Source organism: Schistocerca serialis, chromosome 9, assembly GCF_023864345.2.
Source record: "Schistocerca serialis cubense isolate TAMUIC-IGC-003099 chromosome 9, iqSchSeri2.2, whole genome shotgun sequence".
NCBI lineage: Eukaryota > Metazoa > Arthropoda > Insecta > Orthoptera > Acrididae > Schistocerca > Schistocerca serialis.
In genome coordinates, this window is record NC_064646.1 from 219862164 (window position 1) to 219872353 (window position 10190).

Sequence of the window (10190 nt, forward strand, 5' to 3'; positions counted from 1 at the left end):
AAGACCCTATAGAGCTTCCGACGTAATCCGTTAGGTATTTAATGTACAAAGTCATTGACCTAAAGTTTGCAACTGCTTTTATCTTGTGAACCGTTCAAGATAATATAACGAAATATTCAGCAAAAGAAAATTGATTTGGGAGTCCGTAACTCAGTTGCGTGGATAATACTCCGTAACTCTTGTACCAACCGAGATACTGAAGTAAGTATGGTTTCTCAAAAGGAACAGTTTACTTTTCGAGGGCATTCCGGAACTGTTGGAAAGTCGAGTGCGGAGTGGTATAACTCTCGTTAATGTTAGAGATGAAACCTCTCTCAAAAGTATGTGAGAAATGCACTGAATTGAAGGTAAAAGCGACCGGGATCGCCTACTGCGGTGCAAAAGACGTTCGCTTGCCAGGTTCCTTCATTATTATGCAGGAAGAAATACACTCACGCTACTAGAATGAAACGTGTTTTACCTTGCCGTACTTTGTTCGCCATAGATGCAGGATCAGCTGCAATTGTTGTCAATGAAAATACACACTAATTTCAAAAAAATGGTTCAAATGGCTCTGAGCACTATGGGACTTAACATCTATGGTCATCAGTCCCATAGAACTTAGAACTACTTAAACCTAACTAACCTAAGGACATCACACACTAATTTCTAGTGTCTCAGAAGGAGCTTAGGAAAACTATTTCAGATGTGTTTTGTAATATACCCCTTAGAAATTTTAGTTGACATTATCGTGTTCCTTAGGTTTGGGCTATCAGACCTTTAAGTAAGACAAGTTACCGCAGTTCACGACCGACATAGCAAATAAATTGTGGCCTAACAATAAGTGACGTGTCAGTAATTAAGTACCACAAAAATTAATCGTAAATGACGGTAAGTGTCTTCCGCAACTAAAGGTGATGCCTATTTACTTATTTGATTCAACTTTCATTCAGTGGAATATGCTTAACTAAGTCTCACTCATTGGGGTTGGTGAATTGTACAAACACGAAATTCATTTCCTCCAAAAAGTCACAGTCCGTTCAAAGTTCCTATATCAATTAGATTCCCTCCTCCCCCCACCATAACAACTGTTAAACACCTTACTCTTTCATTTGGCATTTTCCTATCGCCCGACACTTTCATCAGATGCTGATTCGACCGACACCAGACCACGACAGACTTCGCACACTCGCTACTGCCTGACATTGTCGACGCAACAGGACAAGGCCCTGTCAGCCGGAAAAGGCGCGAAACGACAGAAAGTTCTGGAAGCTAATGCACGCGAGGCAGCGCATGCTGCTAGGTAGCTCGCCACTATGGGTATCGACTCGGTATCTTTACGGTGTGCATGTCCATGATTAAGTAAACTGTTTTTGTGGAGGATAGGTCAACTGTCAAAAGCGTTGAGACCTAGACCCAGCCAGTCATGGGAGCTCCACTCAGTTGGGCCGCCATAGCCGTTTCACGCTGCCTTAACCTTCAGTTTTAGTACATTTCTCGGATATTTTTCCGAGAAGTTTTTCAACAGCAATGTTAATTGTACTCGTGTTCCAACAGGTCTCGAGCGCCGTTAAAAACATTTCTGAGTACGCAGTTCGGGTCCACGCCACAGATTTTCCGTGAAAACGTCGGAATAAAATCATAAGTTAAAAAAAATGGCTCTGAGCGCTATGCGACTTAACTTCTGAGGTCATCAGTCGCCTAGAACTTAGAACTAATTAAACCTAACTAACGAAGGACATCACACACATCTATGCCCGAGGCAGGATTCGAACCTGCGACCGTAGCGGACGCTCGGCTCCATACTGTAGCGCCTAGAACCGCATGGCCACTCCGGCCGGCCGTAAGTTTTTCACTGTAATGTATAATTCATTTGTCAGTCTTTGGAGTACAGTGGTTACACGGAGTAGTATATTGGCTACAGAAGAGATAAGTCACAAGTTCGGACTGTCATTCTCCAATATAAGCTCGATGGCTATCTACGCAATCGCTTTGCGCTGGTTTTTTCATTTGCTTTTCGACGCTGCTGTAGCTCTCGCATTCGTTCGGCACTCCAATTTTTAGGCTTTTTGGATTCCTTTCGGTGCGAAATTTCCTTTGATTTGCGTTTTCTGTAATTCCGACTCACATTAGAAGATATCGTTCACTATTTTTTAATTTTGATTTGGCGAATATTTTTATTGTCTCACATTGTATCCTAGTAATGCTCCGTGAGCTTTTCAAAGTGACACCCGAATCACTATGCTAACTAAACGCGTTTGTACACTGCACAAATGTTGAACTTTACTCAAAGCTAGATCGTAACAATACTGGTACGATGACGTCAGAAGCAAAACAAATATTGCCCGACAATCACGTATAGACGAGATCTATCCGTTATGGGCTCAGTCATTGTTTATGCATTATTAATCTCGTAGTTATTAGCGATTCAAATCTGATGGTATTTTTTCACAAAAGAAAATTCGACGACGAGCGAATAGACATTTTGATGTCAAAACCATGCTTGTAGTATCACTTGCGGAAAACTTCGTTTTGATAAAATGAATCGTGCGCGAAATAAACGGAGTACAAATGTCAGGTGATACATCGTCTAGACCGTGAAGTCGGTGGCGTGACTCGGATGTTGTAGGAGTAGGGCAGGCGCGCCAGCCGTGCGATACGGTCGGCCCTCATCTCGCGTCCACGTCCACCTCGACGCTCGCTGTCCTCGATCCCGGCCGGCTATTAGGGTCAGCGGCGGGCAGATGCACCGCAAAGCGGCCGTCCTACCTCACAGCCGCGACCCCGGGTCGCCGCACGGCTCTCAGCTTCCATTATGTACAGGGCAGCGCGAATCCATGCCACAGCTGCTTCGCCTGCAGCGCTCTGGAACTGCACGTGCTCTCAGGGTCGTGGGCGCGTACAGCGCGTTCCGGCTTGTACACGCGGAATAGCGTAACCAGATGCCTAATTTTTTCCCAATGTACAGGGTGTTAGACATGCAGAGATTGGTTTGGTTCAAATGGCTCTGGGCACTATGGGACTCAACTGCTGTGGTCATAAGTCCCCTAGAACTTAGAACTACTTAAACCTAACTAACCTAAGGACATCACACACATCCATGCCCGAGGCAGGATTCGGATCTGCGACCGTAGCAGTCGTGCGGTTCCAGACTGTAGCGCCTTTAACCGCTCGGCCACTCAGGCCGGCCGCCGAGATTGGTATCATTGGTCTTAATATGTATCCATTTCAGTAGATTAGTTGTTTTTTCTGTGTGTCCAAAGTCCCTCTTAACGAGCAACCTGCGCATCTTTCAAACATGCCCGTACTTTACACACAAAGTCTGTCAGTTTAACATCACTTTAGAGCTGACCCTGGTCGTGTTAATGAGCATTTTGACAGCAGCAGTGAGAAAGGTCATTTATGACGCACCGAATCTGGCACTGTGTTTAAAGAAGAAGGAGAAAACAAGACGCTATTCTAGGAATACCTTGAAATGAGTGTGTGTGTGTGTGTGTGTGTGAGAGAGAGAGAGAGAGAGAGAGAGAGAGAGAGAGAGAGAGAGAGAGAGATTTACCCATGAAAATATGCTAAGTGAAATATTACTTCCAGAACCCGATGATTACATCAACTTTCTTCGAGTGGACAATGAAAGTTTTAATAACTTATTAAGACCCTCATAAAAGAGCAAACTTGTCTGTCAAATTCGTTCGTATTTGGCCAGGGATGTGTCTAACAAGCCCGTACTCCTACCACCAAAGATTGTCAGTTTAACATTACTGTTGAAGCAAACACTTTTCGTTTACGCTATATTTTGACACAAATACAGATAAAGCATTTCTAACACTGACTCTGGCACTATGTTTAAAGAAGAAGAAGAAATCAAGACGCTGGTCCAGGAATGGTTTAAAACGCAAGAGAAGCATACATACGAAAACCCGTTTATGGAAATGCTACACTCCGAACCTGAAGATCACTTCAACTTTCTGCGAATGGGTAGCGAAACTTTTTGTAATTTATTTAGAGTTACTTCGCCCTCACACTGAAAAATAAGACACAAGTAGGCGGTAATATATTCTCTTCTCCATGGTCCTCTAATGACAGTTCATTAAAATACCACAACGTGGGAACATGAAGCTCATATTGTCCGTGGAAGAACCTACAATTTATATTCTTTTATTTCATTGCACTCCTGCTTGAATGTTATGAATATAATATTGATTTTTGTTGATAACCTCTTCCTGCGTAATACATGGCTGTGAAAAATGTGCTACTACTTTGGTAATTGCTAGTGCCATTTGGTTTTTATCTTCGATCGTAGTTTCCATAGTCGCGGAAGATCACGATGCAGTGAGACAAATCGTAATAATATTATTTTTCACCAAACATATGCGGCGAAACATCGACACAAACAACGTCCGCATTCTTATCAACCTCCCCGTCATACAAAATCTCCCACAGACACGTCAAACACGATCTATCCTTGGCAAACCCTTCAAATTGCACTAGTGGACTACGCCTGTCAGTACAGACTAACTGTTTTGCTTCCAAACGTCCACACTTCAACAGCTGATCGGTGCCCAGGCGAAAATAAGCATTAATGGCTTGCTCTTTTCAGATGTACTTGGAAGTATTAACAACCTAAAAATATACTACCCCTAATAGCTATAATTATTAGTCTGCAAATAAAGTAAATACTGACACAATGTGATTCAGCACACCATCCTGAGTCACCAATAAAAATATCTACACTTGAACTCTTAAACGGTCGTAAAGAAACGCAGAAATGAAGATCAAAAGCTGAACTCCGTGAGCACGCCCAGAAGACCAGCGGTGCCATATGGCGTCATTTGCATGAGAGAGGTGGGAGTGGAGGGTGGAAAAATAATAATGCAAAATTTTTTCTGTCGGAGGTATAGGCACAACAACTGCGGATTAAAACTTCGCGATATGGAATTCAGTGTGCAGAAAATCGTAGGAAAGCAATTGTTCACTCTGTGTGTATGCTACTTGCTCTTGCAGTGATCGGGCCACACACGTCGCCATTTGCCGTAAAGGAAATGTAAGGTCAGTAGAGAGACATAAAAAAAGTCCGTCCGCCACGCAGAACACCGGCGTAGCTACGTATTAGACAGGAGGGCAGTCTGAAGCTCGCGTGCCCTGTGCCAGCTGCGCTACCACGGGAAATTGCAGTCCGCAGCGGCGGAATGTCATTTCAAAAGCCACCGAGATCTCATTCTGTCTTCAGGGACTCTTTTTTTTATATAGAAGTCAGGTCCTCGAGACTTTTAAATTATATCCTCGAGTCAGCTTCGTAACTGTCCTTACGCGTGAAGAACGAGCACAGAAGGGAAAAAAAGACGCCGTGACGACATACATTCTGGCGGCGGTCACATCTGCGTCCCCGGGAAACAAACAGCGCAAAGTGGCTAATGACCTGCGGGGGAGGCCGCCGCGCAATATGCAGTTAGCGAAATTGCGCGCGGCACGGCACGGCACGGCTGCGTGGATTTAATGCTGCGCGCTGGGCTGCGCTGCGCTGCGGTGCAAAAATTGAGGAGCGGCGGTAATGGCCTGTGGTCAGCCAGATTAGAGCCATGACGGACAGTTTTTCCTCAGTGTCGGTGCGTGCACTCTGCCGCAGCGCGAGGGTGGCGGCCTGTGGAAGGCCTCTGCGCGTCATTCGTGCATGTTTCTACAAGACCCTGAGCCTGCAGGTACGGTCGAGTGAAAGTTGCAACTTAAATACACTTAACTGTTCATCACGTGACTCTTCAACTTTAAGAGATATGTGTACTATCTTCAAAAGATCTCCTCGGGTACAGCCTGAAAATCTGTGCACAATAGGCGAAGTCTATGGCTTTTAGAGGAAAATATACAGTTTGAACAAAAATAATCTTTCGTATCAGGACTATTCAGCAAATTTTTTAAAAGACATAATGTTCGCCGTTGACTGTAAAAATTATTTATTTTATAGTTGCAGTTTTGACCCTTGGGCCATTCTTAAGCGATACTGCAAGAGGTTTTGCTTCAGCACATGTCAGACTTCAAAAACCTCCTACGTTTTAGCATCAAAAATAAGCCTTTAAACTGTAGAAATACAACAACATCAGACGAGTGCAAAGCTGTGTACATGGTGAAATGATGTAAATTACACGCTAAATGTTACCAGTGTTAACACTCTTCACGTAAATCATTACAAATTAATGTTCTAACACGACCAGCGAATGTGACGCCTTTAAAAAAATGCTAGATGATTGTAAAGCCTGACCGTGAGAAGTTAATTTTTTGAGCAAGTGCCTCACTTCCATTACAATAGCTTATGACGGTCTTGATATCGATCATATAGTGAAAAGTACCAGGCCTTATGCGAAACGATCCGAGTGACGTTATCTAGGCAAACTGGGAAATAAACCAGAATGAAATTTTGTAAGGGGGTCGCTAAAAGCTGAGACACATCGCGCTGACGAACGCTGAACGCCTTAGTAAGATACAGAGATCGGAAGTGATATTTCTGAAATCCGTCAAAGATTACATAAAACTGGACAGATTCATAAACGACGACGCGCCGAGAGAACGGAATATTTCTACAGTGGAAGAGACAATGGACGAAAATGAAGAAACATGGATCTCATATGTCAACAGAATGCAAAGAAGAAGAATAACAAAAGAATTTGTATGATGTAAACCTATTAGTAAATAATATATTGGCAGCCGAAGGAAATCAGCAACAGCTTTGCCTATGAGAAAAACAGGCGAATAGCGTAGTCCTTGAAAAAATAGTGATAATGAGTTGATTCTTGTATACTACTCACTTCATAGGCTATTTGTTTAAAACTGTCACATGTGTGTTACAACTCTGTGGAGTATGTTATTCTTTTCAACCAAAGACTATTTTTTTGTATTTAAAGTAGCAATCCCTCCAGATAATTCCATCTCTTCCTTTTCTAGCAAAGCCGCAAAAAATGTTCGCCGGCACCATTACTATCGTTCAGACCAAATGCGAACACTCGTTTTCACTGCTTAACTTTATCTTGTCACGGGGAGTAAAGACCACCAGCGTTAACCACTGCATTCGCTGTGGACGTAAGTAAAATACTTGTAGACGGCCAACCAACCTACGTAGTCCAGTTCTCTTCGACTATACATTTCATAAGAGTCCTTGCAACTAACGTAACCCGCTAAAATATTGCGTGGAATCCCTTCTGTGGAACACGATTGTAAGATAACATTTTCTCGAACTAGTCGTGCGACTGGAGGGTGGGATATGCCAGGCAGGAGTGGGGCGCTGTGCCGTAGTGGTCTGGCGGCCCCTGCAGAGAAGCCTTTGAGGCGGCGCTGCGGCAGAGCGTAGAGAATGCGGCGTCGCGGGAAGCGGCAATTTGTGCTGGACAGAGGGACAGCGCCAGGTAGCGGCCGAATTACCGTAATCTGGCCGGCCGGCACAGGTGGACGACCCCGTGCCGTGTGCACCCTGCCGTCTCCTGAGAAGCAGCCGCCTAGCTGCTGCTCGCAGCGCCCTTTAAGGAGGCCCTTGTGAATCTCTGATCGAGTCGGGAAGGACGGCGCTGTCCCAAGTAATACGTACCGGACAGCTAACTAGTGGGATAAGTAAGGTGTGTGGTCACTCTTACCTGTATGACGGCTCAAACTTTGCCGGAGACGCTTTCAGTGAGGTATCTGAATGTCTGTGGACGAATGGTAGCACACTTCCTTCTTCAAGAGCCGAAACGAGAAAAGGTAGCTGTGATGCGCGCAGTACTCTGGAGAGAAGATGTCTTTCTAACTCGTCCCTAACGTATATCATTGCAGTTCAGGTAGGGACTTTGGGAAAACCAACTCGTTTAAGGAATGTTATTGTCCACACACCATTGCCTTTGAGATGCTGCTTAATGACAGAGTGCGTTGACCTGGTTATACCTACAGTCGTCACCTTCGAACTGTTCCTCTACTGTATGCAGTCCTGTAAAAGGTGTTCATATCGTTCCACATATTTTCTGAAACGCGATAAGGAGACCACGCCCTACCCTGTGAGTTTTACTACTACCATCCGCATTGTTATACTGTGCCTATTTGTCGGTGCATGTGATCTGCTTGGTCTTTGTTTAGCTGCAGTGGTTACTTCTTGGGCAGATTCAGTAGGGTTGAAATCTCCTTGATGGATTTATTACTATAAAAAACACCGTCCGGATAGGTCTTGAAGGCCCAACGTTACCGACCGGCCGCCATGTCATCCTCAGCCCGTAGGCGTCTATGGATATGGCGGGGGGGGGGGGGGGCATGTGGTCAGCACACCGCTCTCCCGCCCGTTGTCAATATTCGTGACTGGTGTCGCTACTTCTCAGTCAAGCAGCTGCTCAATTAGCCTCACAAGGGCTGAGTTCACCCTACTTGCCAACAGCAGTCGGCAGACCCGGAGAGTGACCCATCCAAGTGCTAGCTGGTTTCGACAGCACTTAACATCGGTGATCTGACGGGGATCGATGTTACCACTGCGGCAAAGTGGTTGGGGGATTTGTTACTCAGGTGACATCCAATGACTGTTTACACGTTCCAGGTTAGTGCCCTCTCTCCTGACCGACCCACTCTTCCGTTACTGGTTCTCTACTGACAACACAATTCTCGTAGCCTCCTTTTATACTGGCGGGTGCGTCTCTCGAGATATCTAGTTGTCAGTTACGCATCACATAAGGGTTACGGGATACTTTTAACCAGATAATGTATTTTCGCTCCGTGGAATTACTCTGACACCCTTTCGCAGCTTCCGATTGCCATTTGGTCTGGTTTAGATAAAAGAATTCGTGGTTACTTTAGCAGCGAAGTTTAAAGAACATTGCCGGATGTACGTTCGTTCGACGAGTGAGACTGACAAACCACTATGTAATGAAGGCGTCTTATAATCTGTGGTTCTCTCAGTATACTACAATCCCTTTTTTCAGATTCAAAGTTGAAGGGATCGCTGACATTTTCTCCTTTCTTGATGCTAGTCTCTTAATGCTCTCATGTCTTCTGCCAGTTTTAATTTCATCCACGAACACTTGTCCCAGTCGTCTTCTCTGTCTTCTTCCCTCGGTCATTTTTCAGTCGGAATAGTGAAGTAGAATGAATGACGAAATCAGGTGATTAACGATGTTGTTTCTTCTAGAAATGACTGTTTTAGGGGGGAGATTCCTTGTCTCTCCTTCTCAGTATTTCTTCATTTGATGCACTGTCAGTCCATGGTATCTTCACGTTCTCGTCCAACACCGCGTTTAGTAAGCGTGCAATTTGTTTATTTTTCCTCCTTTCTGAAGTTCCAAGTTTTCGAGTCGTACAGGCGTGTGTCTTAAATTTAGTTCCTGAAGAGAGGTTTCGTGGTAGCCAAGCAGACATTGTTCGACATTAGCAGTGTTCTTTTCTGGATTAGTGAATCTTTAGCGTGGGCTGTTCTAACTTGCAAATCCATTGTACATCTATCGTCAGCTGTGTCGACTTCCGAAGTACTTGAAGGTCGTCGCATGAGCCAGCTTTTCGCCGTTAGTGGAACCTGAAGAACTAATGATTACTTGCAATACATGCTGTTCTTGAGAATACCACACTGAACAGCGTGGCGCATTGATATGGCAGGAGTAGGGTTCAGATACCTGTCCGACCATCATACCAAGTTTATATATTTTGTGATTTAGAGAAATCAGTTCAAGGGGCCGCAGATGTTGGAAAATACGCAAAAGTGGAGGACAATTGATGAACATGTGACTCCCCAGATTACGTACCTCTCCGCACGTGCAGAGATCGGGCTTGGTGATCCTACCCTCTCCGGTAGGGTTCAAATGGCTCTAAGCACTATGGGACTTAACATCTAAGGTCACCAGTCCTCTACACTTAGTACTAATTAACCTAAGGACATCACACACACAACCATGCCCGAGGCAGGATTCGAATCTGCGACCGTAGCAGCAGCGCGGTTCCGGACCGCAGCGCCTAGAACCGCTCGGTCACGGCGGCCGGCTCGCCGGTAGGGGACATTGCTAAATATCGCTCCATTAGGCTATTCTGTTTTCGATCACCTTTTGTAATGTGATCTGTCGTGAACGTAGAAGTTACAAAACTATTGGCCTCGCTTTAACCGAGTGAAAGCTTTTTTGTTTCTTTACTTTCACTCCCTCCTTTTTTTGTTTACAGACTTTAGCTAAGAACAGGAAGGTCATTTACTTGTAGCGATGCAGTTCGGAAGCTTGTACTCATGACGCACT